Source organism: Epinephelus lanceolatus, chromosome 8, assembly GCF_041903045.1.
Source record: "Epinephelus lanceolatus isolate andai-2023 chromosome 8, ASM4190304v1, whole genome shotgun sequence".
NCBI classification, from domain to species: domain Eukaryota; kingdom Metazoa; phylum Chordata; class Actinopteri; order Perciformes; family Serranidae; genus Epinephelus; species Epinephelus lanceolatus.
Window position 1 is genome coordinate 47700812 of NC_135741.1, and position 16369 is coordinate 47717180.

A 16369-nucleotide genomic window follows, 5' to 3' on the forward strand; every position below is an offset into this window, starting at 1 on the left:
GGTCAGCTAAACAAACACCCCAGAACTGGATCAAAACTCCAACAAAGCGATGCGCTGATCAGTGTAATCTGCCTTCTACTATCTGGAGATATCCATCCTTGCCCCGGCCCGGTACATACAGATGGCTACAACTGCTGTAACTCCACAGCAATGTCAGAAAAAGGAATTTCTACAAGTGAAACTGCAGCCAGGTGCAAAACCATTCTTCCTCTGGTACGCATTTTCCAGAGTGTCCAGTTAACATCGAGCTATGAGTAACATGGCTGGTAGTCTTTACTGCCTGGTTGCTGTGGGTACTCTGGTGTCTGTCCAGTGCGGTGGTGCGGTGGGCCTGGATGCCCAGAAGCAGGGCCAGTGAGCTGCCGCAGGTGACCGGGTAGGGTGGTGCTGTGCTGGCGAGGCACTTGGAGGCTGGCTTGTTGTTGGTGAGTGCTGCAGTGAAATCGGACCACAGTCATCATCAGGCGGGTGGCAAAGAGGGCCATGTTCAGTTAAAAGCAGTGCCACAAAGGGATGAGTGTTTTGATGACTTTGAGCCAGGCGTTGCCTGTTTTTATTTCAACTACAACAAAAACTCCTATTACTGATGCAACAGGATGATGATAAATCCAGCTATCACAAAAAAAATGGAAATGGAAAGTATTTTAGACAGTTGATAATTAGAGGTTAGGGTTGGACCCAAAAGCAAAGCCAAATGGAATAATGTGTGGACACTTAAATATATTGGTATTAAGTCAAAAAGTGACCATATTCAACATCTCTTAATTGACTCTAACCCTGACTTTCTTTGCCTGTCTGAAACTTGCCTTCATGAATGTTCACCTTCTGCAGCCTTAATGGTAGCTGGTTATGATATTTACAGAAGGAATAGGATGGGTTTAACTTTTTTTCTTTTATACTTTATTAATCCTTGAGGGGAAATTCAATTTTTTCAATTCATTTTTTTCTATTATTCTATTTCCACAAATGTCCTTTGTCCTTATTACAATTTACACACACCCCTCAGCAAATAATGATTTTTATGAAAAGCTTGATAACATGCTGAAAGAATGTCATTAACAAAGAGGTTATCATTATGGTTGACCTAAATGTAAACTGGGAGGTTACATACATACACAGAAAAAAAATCTGAAACAGATTACAGACAGGCTGAATTTATCACAGCTACTCCAAGGGCCCACAAGAATAACTACTTCTACCAGCACGCAGATTGATTTCGTTTTTAGCAACAGACCGGAGAGAATTTTAAAAACTTTTAATATGCTGGCTGGACTGTCTGATCGTAACATGATCTTGGCGGCCAGGAAGCTGAGTAGTAAGTGATTTAAACCCTCTGCTGCCAGTAAATCTAATAGAATTTCAAAAAGTTAGCAGGACAATTTTAAATCTTCATTCCAACAGCTTAATTGGAATGAGCTGTTGTCTGGAGCTAATCTGGAACAGGATTGTATGACATTCTCTAGCAAAAACAGAATATTATTACTGAAGCTACTCACAAGATTAAACATAGGGCTAAAAAGAATAGTCCTCCTTGGATAAATTATGATAATTTAAAATTGATTAAAGAATGTGACTTTGCTTTAAAAACTGCCATTAAAACAAAATTACAACATGACTAATACCACTAGACTATGATGAGAAATAAGGTAGTGAAGGAGATCAGGAAAGCTAAGGCAAACTTTTTATAGAGCTATAAATGAGGCTAGAGGAAAAACAAAAATGACTTGGAATCAGTTAAAAAAGCTGACAGCACCATAATGCACCATACAACCTATGAAATTAATCTTAATGGAAACCTCTTAAGCAACTCAACTTAAATAGCAAATGCCTTTAATCACTATTTTGTTGATTCTATAGTTTAACCAGAACAGAGTGTACCCAGTGAACACAATAGAATCTCCCTTTCACATAGAAAACATCACTAAGCCAGAAGTTATGAAAATCATCAGGTCCTTCAAACCTTCCAGAGCCAAGGATGTGTTTGGGATGGACACAATTATGCTTAAAGACCTTGGCTCACCATTAGTTAATCCAATTGCTTCTATCATCAACCTCTCAGTAACCCTTGGTCAATTCCCAAATGCATAGAAATCTTCTATTTTCACTCCAGTCTTCAAATCTGGTGACCCACACTCCCTATGTAATTACAGGTCAATCCATATTCTTCCAATAGTATTTAAAGCCCCTACAAGGAACTTTCATTTTGAGTTGATTTTGGCGACCCTGTGGACAAAAGCCCGACCCTGTGTTTTGCCGGAATGAAGCCTACATTTCCCATGAGCTCTAGCGCATATTGTCATGAAGACGTTTACCTGGCTCGCGCATGTGTTTGTTTTGGGGATGAATGAAACAACAAGACAGGAAAGCTTTGCCCCCGCTCCCATCGGGGATCCCAGCTCACCTCTGCCGCGCCCCAGCTCCACCTCTCCGGCGTAAGCACCACTGCCGCCGGGGTAAACGCAGCGGTTGGCTGGTAAGGCTGAAGGCCTGTTTGGCGAGCACTTCCACAGCTTCTTGGACTGAGTATGGAGCGGTGCCTCGCCCTCTTTATTTCTTGGCACTCCCTGGACCCTGTCGACGCCTGGCTGGTACCTGTCGTCGGCCCAGATGAGGTGTTCCAGCCCCGCGGCCCCTGCTCTCCTCGTCCCCGCTGGCGCGGGGTGAATCTGCACAACCTGCGGCCTCTGTGTGTGGCTCCCCGGACAGCTAACGCCGTGGACCCACCGGCTCCTGCCAGGATTGGGCTGGTAAATGCTAGATTGCTAGCGAACAAAACGTTTATCCTGAAGGATTTCCTGACTTCCCGAGGATTGGATTTTCTCTGTGTGACTGAGACGTGGCTGACTGTTGGTGAGTCCAGTGCTTTCCCAGAACTTTTACTCGATAATTGCTGCTATTTTAACTCCCTGCAGACGTTAGGTCGAGGAGGAGAAATAGCGACTATTTATAAGAGTCACTATAAATCTAAGCAGCTAGGTAAGATGACATGTGCCGTCTGAGTGCCGTAAATCGTTTCGTCCTGGAAGCGACCTGGGGCGGACCCGGACACAGTTTCCTAAAGGTATGGATATACACTATATAGAAATAGCTTATCTTCACACCGATGGTCTCATTTGCTGTTGTAGGTAACCCACAGACATCAGCAGAAACAAGAGACTTTTGCATATCCCCTTAAAAGTTCCTTGTGGCGGCTTTAAGGTCCCGTTTATACAACAACGATTTCAACTGAAAACGGTAAACTTTAGTTGCGTTTTGGCCGGTCGTTTACACAACGGCGGCTTTTTGGGTGCCTGAAAACGCAGTGTTCTAAAAAAGGGTTCCAGGGTGCAATTTTTTGGAAATGGCACCATCTACATTGTCACGTAAACTTGCAATATGCAGTTCCTCTAAAACAGAGACTTTTCGCACATGCGCTAGGCATGCGCCTAGGCATGCGCAAGAAAGTTGACCATCACAACAACAATGCCAAGCTCTGTTTGTGCAGCTCACCCTGTTGATTTTATCAACGCTTCTCCAGCAAAGTGTAGATTCTACTGTGGCAACTCTACCTCGTCACGGTCATTGTGTATCCCAGAATGGGTGCTGAAGTGTGGGCGAGAGGAGTGGAGAGGACCGGCAGTAATAATAATAATAAACTTTATTTTTATAGCACTTTTCAAAAAACAAGTTCACAAACATAAAAACATAAAAACATAATACGTAATTCATCCCAGAATTACAAAAAAATCAAAAATAAACAGAGATAAGACAATGAATAATAAAAGAAACAGTAAAAGCATAGGTCAGATAAAACTTACTAGTTAAAAGCCATCTTATAAAAGTGAGTTTTCAACAGAGTTTTAAAAGATGACACTGAGGTAGCTTGTCTGATTCCCAAAGGAAGTGCATTCCACAACTGTGGAGCCCTTACAGCGAATGCCCTGCTACCTTCAGTCACAAGTCTGGATCTGGGGACCAAAAGTAACAGCTGGTCAGCAGACCTGAGAGTGCGAGGAAGGGTGTAAGGGGTAAGGAGATCAGAATGTATAGTTACCTGGGCTTCATCAATCAAATTAAGATAAAATAAGATAAGATAAGATCTTTATTGTCTCCCTTAGGAGAATTTTGTTTTGGACCTGCGAGAGACCACCCACCGTCCCACAGCCACCACATATACAGACAACATATAGTTAAAAAAAAAAAAAAAAAAAAAAAGTGGGATAAATGAAAATTTGTACCTGTTCAACTTATAGTTGGGTAATCTGTACTTTCTGCCTGAAGGCATCAATTCATACTCCTTATGGAGGATATGATTTGGGTCTGTAGTGATTTTTTGGCCTTGCTTCATGACTGTCTGCTCAAATATCTGCTGGAGGGAAGATGGGGGCAGCATGCCAATTATTTTACCTGCCCTCTTAATCAAGTTTTGAAGTTGTGATCTGAGTTTGACGGTCAGGTTACCAAACCATGTTGTGATGCCATAACGGATGATAGTTTCAATGGATGATCTATAAAACAATAACAATACATTTTTATCTACTCCATGGACCCTGAGCCTACACAGAAAATAGAGACACTGACTGATTCTTGAACACACATTGTCAACATGATAAGCTCACTGTAACTGAAAATCAAAATGAATGCCTAAGTACTTGTACTTGTACTGTAACCTGATCAACTCTCTCCTCATTAATAAAAACTGCATTATGATCACCAATGGACCTTAAGCGTTACTGCCCAACACTGATTTTAATAAGAAAGTAGTATTTGGGTATAGCAAAAAAATTTAAATAAACTTCAGGTTGTAGCCTCCGCTCGGAAAATTAAATGGTCCTAAAACTGCGGTCCTGAAACTGCAGACTCCAGTACTGCAGCTTTACCTTACTCAATTTTGTGGCTCCATGTGAACGGAGATCGTTTCAATAACGTGGTCATATAAACACAAAGGACAGACTTTTCCATTTTTAGAGAAACCGTTGTCGTCTAAACAGGGCCTAAGGTTGCTAAGAAATGGGTAGCTGAGCAGATCATTTTCCATCTCAATAACAGCTCTGTGTCTCTCCACCCAATGCAATTCGACTTCAGAGCTAAACAACTAAAGCAGATGTTGCAGCTAAGCTCACCAGTTCATGGCTGAATGAATGCTGCCTCCAATGGAACACCGTCCTGTAACCAGTAAATTATTGAGGGATTTTAAATTTTGACGGGACGTTTCTATTTTAAGCAGTGCAACTTTTCTAGTGTTTACGGCACCAGTTTAGCTGATCAGAAAATGCACAGACCAATTGCATGTGAGTTAAGCCATCCCACGTGATGCCATCCAGCCAATCACATCTCTGCATTCCAGGTGATAAACATTGCGACTCTGAATACAGTCAGATGAACGAGGTGAGAGATGAGTGTTAAGTGGAAAGACATCAGAAATATTGAAGGATGAAATATAGAACAAGAAAATGATGAAGGGAGAGAAGACAAGTGAACAAGAGACAGAGAGAAACAGAGGAGGAGACGAGTGAGTGTGAGACAGGGAGAGAAGACAGAAAGGCGAGTGCACGAAAGACAGAGAGAAACAGAGGAAGAGACAGGTAGAGAAACGCAGAGGAAAAGACTGCAGAGAAAAATAAGTACACATGGCACTCTCTAAGAATAGAAAAGTGGACAGTGAAAACAGAGCTTTCAACCCGGAATGGACAGACTCGTTTCATGTTCATTCTTCCCACTGAGAGCACAAAACCAGTGTGTCTCATATGTTCAGAGACTGTCGCTCTCATTAAAAGTGGCAATGTGAAACACCACTATGAGACAAAGCACAAAGTTTTTCGACCAGTCATATCCTCTCAAGTCTGAACTGAGGTCACAGAAAATAAGCAGTCCCAGAGCCCAATATGATCAGTCAGCCAGGATCCTGACCCATTCATTCACTGCCCAACAACGTGCTCATGAATGTTCCCTCAGAGTTGCTTGGGTTTTGTTTTTCACAACAAAAAAACATTTACTGATGGAGAGATTGTCAAGCATGAGTGCAGTCGCTGAAACCTTACTTGAGGGAAAAAAGGAAGAGCTTTGTGACAAAATAAAGCAAATACCCATGTCAGCATCATCAGCCACAAAGTGAAATATTTACCCAGGATGTGCTTGCCCAGTTGGATGAAGCCATTAATAAGGCACCATGTATAGGCTTAGCTGTAGATGAGTCCACTGATGTGTCTGACAATGCTCAGCTGTTAGTTTATGTAAGGTTCTTTGACAAAGACAAGAAAGTGTTAGGTAAACCTGTTAGGTATTACTCCGCTTCAGACCAGTACAAGAGGAGAGGACATCTACCTGGCCGTTAAGGGGATGTTAATAAAGCAAGGAATAGAGCCAAAACAAGTGGTTCAATAACCACAGATGAAGCCCCTGCCATGATAGGGATAGAGAAAGGACCTGTGGCGAGAATGACGGAGGACAATCCTGACCTCATACCTTACCATTGCACAATTCATCAGTCTGTCCTGTGCTCCACTCTGTCAGATGAATATGCTAAGGTGATGAATACAATGATGAAAATGATACATTTTCTCAGGGCATCCTCTTCCTATCAGCACCGCATGCTCAGAGAATTCCTCAGAGAAGCTGATGCAAATGCTGATGATCTTTTGCTGCACAACAATGTGAGATGGCTCAGCAAAGGCAGGGTGTTGGAACGCTTTTGGTCCATCAGAAGGGAAATAGCAGCTTTCTTGGCAGAGCTGCGAAGTCAGAAGGCAACACAATTTTCTCTCATTTTATTAAAAGACGAGAAAAGATGGATAATGTGGCATTTTTGGTTGATATAACTTCACATCTGAATGAACTGCAATTAAAGTCACAGGGCAAGAGTAATTCAATTTGTAAACTGATGACAGCTGTTCGCTCCTTTCAGAGGAAAGTTGAGGTGTTCAAGGATGACCTGCAGGGAGAGTGTGCACATTTCCCAGCTGTGCAGGAACAGGTTCAGGGACAGAGAGATGTGTCTTCTTTTGTTGACTTTATTGATAAGCTGATTGTGAACTTCAGCAAATGTTGTGACAGCTTCAGTTTTGGACAGCAGCCTTCTCATCATAGATGTCAGGGGGGTCTCAAAGGAAGTCACACACTTTAAGTGCACAAATGCTGGGCCTCTCCAGATGCAACTGGTTGATCTCCAAGCAGTTGTGGCCCTGTAAGAGCAGTTTGGATGAACTTATCCTGCCACTCTGAGGCTCCAAATGGTCTCTGAGACAGCTTTCCCAGGTCTGAGGAAAGTAGCCCTGTACATATTGACCATGTTTGGCTCCACATACAGCTGCGAGGTAGCTTTCTCCACCATGAATACTATAAAAACTAAATATCATTCCAGGCTTGCCAATGAGCACCTGCACATGTGCATGAGAATCGCCCCGACACCATTCCAGCCCAGATTTAAAATCCTGGCAGGACAAGCTTGAGCCCAGTTCTCTCACTGAACAACCAAAAGTGGAGAGAGTGGGAAAAAATGGGAGAGAAAGAGGAACTCTAAAACAGTTCAGCTGTTATTAATTGATTATAAAATTGGTTGAGACTGTTTAGTAAAGATGTCAAACAGTTAAAGAAAATGGAACATATAAGCAGTTGCTACATTTTATTTAATTTTTTCTAAAATTAAGCACTTTATTTTAAGATACACATTTTATCAAAAACTATTTAATTTATTTTCTCCATTTTATTAGGGACCTCGGCCAACGGCAGAGTTAACCCCAAAAGTGCAAAAATGGGCTCTCTAGCACCACCTAGACACACAAAAATGGCCACTGCAGACCATAGGAATGTCGTAGAAAGATCAAACCAAACCAACTGGCTTGTTTGTGTGATCAAGACCTACAAATCACACACTGACACCCCTGACCTAAATCCAACAGGATTGAGCTCGTGTCTCTGAAAGTAACATGAGCAAATGTGGAGAAATTCTCAGCTGTGAGCTAGAGTCTAAAATTCATATGAAATTTTGTCTTTAACTGTCTACATGAGCTGGAGGCCAAAACGGCATGAGTCTGAGGTTCCGCCCAACGCTGCTTGCAGCTTTAGTTTTTAAGTTTATATCTGTATAGTTCAATGTTAAGTGACAGTAAATATTGTCGAAATGTTTTTGAATCGCACTTTCTTTACTTGGTTTGACAGATGTACTTGCAGACATTTATACAACTACTAGGCTACCTCAGTATATATCACATGAAATCATATCGCAAGTTCGACATTATGATGTTCCAGACCTTTGCTTTAGGAAATTTTCTCCGACTGGACCTCTCCGAATTTTACTTGAATACCCCTGCTGTATAGCAAGCTCACAGGCTAACCATAGCACTTTAAAACTACTTGAATTATTATTCAAACAAGCATTCAAAACACTAGCAAAAAAACAAAACAAAGCACTTCCATCACTGCCCAATTATATATTAAAAACAAAACAAAAAACAGATTTTAAGTAGGGGTGACTTAATGAAATATGCAAACTTGTGTTTGATGTGTGTTCCTCAAAAAAGGAAAAAATGATCTGCACACCGATAGAGCTCCCATTAATCTATGATTTATTTTCTGTCAAGTGACGTTTCAAGCAACGCAGGCTAGACAGGATAGTCAGAGTCTCCAATGGCTTAGCTTCACCACCACTTGAAGCCTATGTCAGCAGAAGAACAAATATTAATCATATCACTCTGGGTTCCATAAGAGGAGATTATACGATTCCATTGAGGAAAAGTTCTTTTAGCCAGTCAGCATGGTCTGTAAGAGGTTCAAGAGAGTGGAATGGAATTCCAATAAATATGAGAGAACTAAACACTAGGGATGCACCAAAATGAAATATTGTGGCCGAAGCCGAAGCCGAATAAAATTAAACGCTTGGCCGAATACCGAGTACTGAATGCCGTTGTTTAGTTTTTCATTAGTTTTTGCAGATGAACCCCCCCTACCCCCCAGATTAGTGTTGTAACGGTACCAAAATTGGGACCCACGGTACAATACAGATGTGCCTTTTGTCATTTATAAAACGTTAAATCACTTTTCTATAATACATCAATGATATTTCAATGGAATAAATTACTTGTTGACTTATTCATACTTCAAAAATAGCATCAATAAGTGATTAACATAGGGGAGATCAAAATAAAATAAATAAATAAAATAAAAATCAACCAAAAATCAACCAGCCACCCTCCTCCCCTGACAAGTTAAGAACAGTCCCTTAAGTGCGGTGAGGTTTGTGGACCGTTACCTGCTTTCTTCTGTCACTCTCCAACACTTTTGAAATATCGCCACACTGCCGACATTTTACTCCGTCCGTCACCGCACGCTGTTTGATTGCATCATCAAAACATGCCGCTATTATTCGGCCTTGCTTTTCACTTATTCCACCGAATACTGAATGTGTGTTTTTTTGCAATATTCGGCCAAATATATTCGGTTACCAAATATTTGGTGCATCCCTATCCCTATCCCTGACCACAAGGTCATTCCAGGATTTGAAGGCTGTGATGTCATCGGGAATGAAGTTTGAGGGTGCATGGATGTGGCTGCAAAATGCTGATTTTCGTAGTTCACATGCAACTACTTCCAGGGCACTAGGGGGTTGCATGGGCCACTGATCTGATGGCAGATTCAGGAAGGGAGGTCCGGTGGCCCAGCGATTGGGAGCTACTAGGTCAAGCAGCCTCTTGCCTCGGGTAAGATCATCTGCTGGATTCAGGGGGGATGAAACATACCTCCAATCCGCAGGGTTAGTGAGCTCTAAGATTTCCGTTATCCAGTTGGCAACGAATATTTTGTAGCGGCAAGTCTCTGAGTTGATCCAAGTGAGTACTGCAGTGGAGTCTGACCAGAGGACTGTGCAGTTGAAGGGAAGGGTAAGTTCTGATCAAAGCAGTTGGGCCAAGTAAGCTCCAGATAGAGCAGCACATAATTCGAGGCGAGACATTGTCAGCTGACGTTTAGGTGCTACTCTTGAGAGGGCCATGATGAAGGCCAGGTAGGTATGTCCCAGTTTATTCACTTCCCTCAAGTAAGCCACAGGGCCATATGCCTTTTCTGAGGCATCAGAGAATACATGCAACTCCCTTGTTGTATTAACCTTGTCTGATGGGCTGTAGCAACATGGGATTTTGATCTTATCCATATCGGGAAGTTCTTCCTCCCAGGTCTTCCAGGCTGACTTAATGTTTGCTGGTAGGTACAGATCATCCCACTCCCGCTCCTTCAACCACAGCTGTTGCACCAGAATCGTTGCTTGGGGTATGAAAGGGGTGAGCAAGCCAAGAGGATCATACTGGCTGGCTAGGACTTTGTAAATAGTCCAAAGAGTCAGGGAAAAGTACTCGACTGATCGATACCTGTAACCAAGGCTGTCTGAAGAACAGTGCCAGACCAGTCCCAGGGTTCCTTCTTGAGGTTCTGCGCAGTTCTCGCTCAGCCAAAGCTCCGAAGAGGCACACCGAGCATGTGGGGGCAGAAGTTGGACAACCACAGGACTATTGCTGGCCCACTGTCGGATCTCAAATCCACCTATGGCCAGGAGGGTATGGATTTTTTCCAGAAGTTCCTTAGCCTCATCAACAGAAGGGAGTCTATGTAGACAGTTGTCCGCATAGGACTGTAGGACAGACTGCAGGACATCCTTGTTACCTAGTGGTAAACTCTTCACATGGTACTGCAAGGCATATATGGCACAACAGGGACTGCAAGTGGTGCCAAAAGGTAGAACCTGCCCCTCATTGACACTGGCTGGTTCATCTTGTCCCATGTGTCTCCAGAGAAAACGGAGAAGGGGTTTGTCTTCTGGTAGGAGTCTGACCTGATGAAACATGGATTTGACTCCCCTTTCAGTAAAGCTGCCCCCCCCCCCCCAATTTGAGACACAATTGATAATTTTTGAACAATGCAGTAGTATTTATTAAAAGCACAATGTAAGCGGTGCTCATTATAATAGCACAATAATGTGCTATTTAAATCTTAAAAGATTTAGTCCCCCCTCCCATTCCTAGTAGTGGTATATCCCACACTCTTTCCAACGGGCGGGACTACTTGGCAGCAGTAGCAGCGTGTGGCTGGACCCGCTGCCCACATCGCACATCGCAGGGTAAGATGTACACTCACACAGACACAGTTTAACTTACACAAGTTACAATACATCCCATTTACTGTTACAACAAGCCCCAGGCCCAGGCTGATAAAATAAACTGTCTCTCCTGGCTCTCCACCTGTCAGTGAGACAAACATGAAAGATGTGCAGTCTAACCGATGAGGAAAATCAGAGTCTATCAAGAAAACAATCAGCGGTGAAATTCATTTCAAGACACTTCAGGTAAACAAATAATCCTTCAAAAAAGTTTGATTTGAGAGCACATACCTCCTCCAAAGTGTTTATTTATGCGCTCTGCCACCCTAAATCACCATAGGCCTCAATGCTGCTCTGATGGTCCTGCAGCGCACTCACTCACCTCAGCTTATTTGGATCGAGCAACTGGGTGATTTATTCATGTGTAGTAATGATTATGCCTACTGATTAAACGCACACGTCATTTTCAGTTTTTTATTTAACAGAAATTAGGCTGATGTTTGTATCAAAATAGGCTATATATCATGAATTACTAGAAAACAAATACATTCTATGTCAAATCAAGATGTTCAACAGTGAGCACCCCCAAAAAGTCAGAATGGTACGGTCTTGTTTCATAACCACATTTTGCGACAATTCGACGGCGAGACTGTCGAATCAGACTTCTCCGAATCGAGTCACCGAATCATCAACTATTCAGGGTCACCCCTACTGATTTCACTGAGTACCAACTGATGGGGTTGGCCGTAACGCTGTTGAAGGGCAGCCAGTGCATAGGAGTAAGGGTATGGGCTGTGGGCATAAGAGAGAGTGAGGTGGCGAGCAGTATCGAGCTTCAGGTGATCAAGCAAAATATGATATTTAAAATGCTCAGGTTCTTCAGGGGATAGCAGGTTATTAAGGGCCATTTTAAGCATGGCAAACTCCTGTGGGTCATCATGAATGAAATGAGGGAATGATAGGCCTTCATGGTGTGGCCTAAAGGCAGCAGTCTGGTAAACGGGCCATGTCACAGGTGACACCAAGGGTTGGTGTTGCAGATAAGAGTAGAAGGGAGCAGCAGCTGCTTGCAAAAGTGGTGGCTGAGGAGGGATGCTTACTGCTGCAGATATGGGCTGAAGTGGAGGGACAGTACTCACCGCATGTGGCGGAGGGACAGAATGGGCCGCAATTGGCACTTGTGGGGGTTGAGGAAGTAAAACAGCAGCAGTAGGAGCTTGAGTATGTTGAAGAAGGGGCATAGCACTAATAACTTGGAAGTGAGGAGGGACAAGGGCACTAGCAGCACCTGGCACAATCGAAGCTGGAGGATGTGGGGCCCTCAGGTAGGAAGTTGCAAGTTGGAGGACTCAACCAAAGGAGGCTGTGCTGCCGGGTCAGCCACAGCAGGAGGTGCAGCAAATGAAGCTGAGAGGGCAGCAGGTGGGGTAACGGTTGGCATTGAATCCGGAAAGGAGGTAACAGCAGGGCCTGTGAGCATATTTGGTTGTGGTGAGGAACCGATCTCTCTGGGGGGAGGCACATGCAAGGAAAAAGTAGCCAAAGAGGCACTAGGGTGGATAGCCTCTATTAATCCTAATGATAGATTAGCTTGGGCTGCTGATGCTGAAGTGGGAGGCACTGTAGAGTTGATACGGTTATGTGGGTGTGCCACACTGGGAACCATAGGGTGGTGAAGGGAAGGGTTCAAACTCAACCCAGTGGGGCCTCGGGTATGGGCCTCAACCTGATCCTCTGTAGTCTGGGTTGAGGTTCTGGTGTAGGCAGCATAGATCTAGGTGGTGGAGGGAGGGATGCACGACTTGGAGCAGGTGGAGACTGGAGGCCATGCTGGGGATGTGTGGACCGGGACTCGTGTTGCCTCAAACAGTCGCAAAGTTCTTCCACTAGAGACTGACCAACTTGACAAGAGCGGTCTCGCTCATGGGAGGGTGATTATGATGGGCTGGAGAAGCATGGCTAGAGCCCTCGGCAGCAGTGGCGTAACTGCAGGGAGAGGCAGAATTGACCTTCTGGTTGACTAAAGCTTGTACTGAAGTTTCAATCATCTGCCGCACCTCATCAAGAATGCCATTCTGCATATTTATCACTTCTGAAGAATAATGGGAGGTTGTTGCTGGATGGCTAACTGCATGTTACTGTTGTACGGTCGGTGCTGCTGTTGGCATTCCTTGTGTCCATGAAGCAGCATGTGGTTGCCCAGTCATGGATGTGGCATAACCACAACCAACATACTGTGTTTGATAGTCATTTAGACAAGGGGGGGGGATCTCCTTGATGCTCCGTCCATAGTGATTTGATTTATTTGATTTGATTTGATTTGATTTATTTTGATTTATTAATTTTGCACATATACATTTAAAAATAAGACAAATACATGTACATATCTCTCTTGGTAGAGAGGAAGATGCAGAGAAATGTGCAGGTGAGGTCGGAAACCTGAAAGGCTTATGGAATGACCTCACCCAAACCTAACAACCATTTAAACCAGTAACAATGATACTGTCATACCTTGTGTGAGTTAGAGAAAAAAAAAAAAATTATATATATATATATATATATATATATATATATATATGTATATAAATAAACAAAAAATAAAATAAAAATAGAGAAATAAAAAATAGAATGTGATTATAATGATCGTAATCGTAGTAGTAATAATGATGTGGTAATAACACTAATAAATAAATAGAAAGAGAAGAGAAGAGAAGAAAATAGGTACGATTAACAAATACGGTGTGGCTCTAGGGAAGGCATATTAAGACAGTCAAACCAATTTTTGCTGTTCTGATAATTTCAACAGTAATCTCTTTTTGAATATTGCATGTATATAGTGTTCATCGGCTCCGGCTCGAAGGACCATGTAGAATATTTAAGTCAAGGTATGTGGATGCTGGGCTGTAGGCATGGGGTGAACACTCTGGGTGTGCTGTCAGGCACAGTGAAACACGTTGGGATCCAGGTTTCAGCTCATTTATTACAACAGGTAGTATTGCAGGGGGGGGAATGGTAGCAGTTGTGCTGTTGGTTCATATCTAGACAAAAACACACAACTTGTGTTATTATAAAATGAAATACAATCATCAAATGATAAGCAAACGATAAATCTATGACTGGAACTAAAGGAGTTAACATAATTGTCAGTCATTTTGGCTTAGCATCTTAGCAACATAAATACCACCCGCATAAATGTACAATGCACTGAGAAACTCACATATTATGCAGTTTCACAATGGCTGTCAAAGGGTTAGCTGCTCTGTGGGAAGGCTGCTGCTGCTGCTGCTGGCAGAAGAAAAAGACTCACACCTCATGCCAATTCTCTATATATAGTCTCTGCCCATCCTTGCTCCTCCTACCTCCTGCTCAAACACTTCCTTCTTCCTGCTCATCAGAGTTCCTCCTCGCTCCTGCTCTTCACTACAATAACATTCTTGTGACTAGAAAATCATGTTAAAATCAAGTCGATGTGTTCAAAGTTTCAAAGTGTGCCCCGTTTTCTTTTTCATGTCATTTTGTTTTGTTTTTGTGATGTTTTTTTGTGCTTTGTTGTATTTTACGTAGCCTAGTGTAACATCATGCTAGGAATGAAAAATAGCCTTTTGGTTAATTCTGGCATTTTTTTTTAAACCATGTGCATTTATTAATTTGCACTGTCCCTTCTTAGAAGCAGGGGTCTACCAAATCAGACAGGACCCCAAGTGCAGGCTGTGCAAAGATGCTCCTGAGACAGTTCAGCACATAATAGCAGGGTGTAAGGTGCAGGCAGGGACAGAGTACATGCAATGCCCTAACCAAGTGGCTGGTATAGTGTACAGGAACATCTGCACTGAGTATGGGCTGGAAGTCCCAGGGTCAGAATGGAAGACACCTCTTAAGGTGTTTGTGAATGACTGAGCCAAGATCCTGTGGGACTTTCAGATCCAGACTGACAAACTGGTGATGGTTAACCAACTGGACATTGTGTTGATTGACAAACAGAAGAAGGCAGTAGTGATAGATGTAGCAATCCCAAGCAACGGCAACATCAGGAAGAAGGACCACGAGAAACTCGAAAAATACCAAGGGTTAAAAGAGGAGCTAGAAAAGATGTGGGGAGTAAAAGCTGGATGTGTATATATATATATATGTTGCGAACACTGGGGGAACCCACACCCAGGACACAAACAGTTGGTGGAAAAAATAAGGATTTATTACCACAAAAGGAAAAAACGGTGAATGGTGGGGAGCAGGGTCCAAGGGTTAAGTGAGAAGGGTGAGGGGAATGATGAGCAGGGCTGGCTGGGGAGCATATGGGTGGACACAGGAGAACACTGGGAAATGCAGTCCAACAGCACACAGCCACAACAATATATATATATATATATATATATATATTTATTAGAGATGCACAATAATAGCAATAATTAGCATGTCATTGGTATCACCTGATATTGGCTTTAGAATGAACTATCACAATCAACCTACGTGATTTCTCTTATTTTGCACAATGAATGAAATGAATATTACATGAATGAAAAGTATTGTAATTTATGTTTCCATCTTCTGGTGGGCCTTCAAGATAAGAGCATGCATGCATAATATGATTGATGTTAATTCCACTACAGAAGGGACTTGATAATCACTAAAATTAGGTGGGAAAAAAGTGGATATGATAATATCCCTGTTGGTTGTTTCTCAAATGAGTACTAATGATCAACATAGTAGTTAAGTAGGTAGAAGATGAACTGATCTCCAAAAGGTATGGAGTTAATGATGACACATGTTTTTCAATATTTTGAGCAAGATTACTTTTTAACCAGAAGCAAAAGTTTTGGCACCTTGCATGGTCAGTACTAATTAGTGCCTCCATTGGCAAGTATCACAGCTTCTAAATGCTTTCTGTATCCAGTTTAGAGTCTTTCAGTTCTTGTTTGGGGGATATTCACACATTCTTCCTGCAAAAGGCTTCTATTTCTGTGAGATTCGTGGGCCGTCTTACATGCACTGCTCTTTTGAGATCTATCCACAGGTTTTTAATGATGTTTAGGTCAGGGGACTGTGAGGGCCATGGCAAAAACAATAGACAATAGTCTATTGTGAATTTCAAGGTGTTAAGGATCATTGTGTTGTAGAAGCCATCCTCTCCTCATCTTCAGCTTTTTTAGAGGTGGTAGATGTTTACCTCCAGAATTTGCTGGAATTTAACTGAATCAATTCTTCTGATTTGCCTTTCTTGCCAATCAATCCTATGATCAGCTCTCTCAGAAAGTTTTCTTGGTCTTCCAGACCTCAACTTGACCTCCACAGTTTCTGTTAGCTGCCATT

The 16369-nt window shown here is 42.6% G+C and overlaps 1 protein-coding gene and 1 pseudogene across 4 annotated transcripts in view; both read left to right on the forward strand.

Moving 5' to 3' along the window:
- The window catches only part of LOC117258368 (paired box protein Pax-7-like), a 240631-nt gene that overhangs the window by 222139 nt on the left and 2123 nt on the right, over positions 1-16369 (forward strand). The gene's annotated exons all lie outside the window — the stretch shown is intronic.
- Positions 1288-7102, forward strand: LOC144464174 (protein FAM200B-like; annotated as a pseudogene).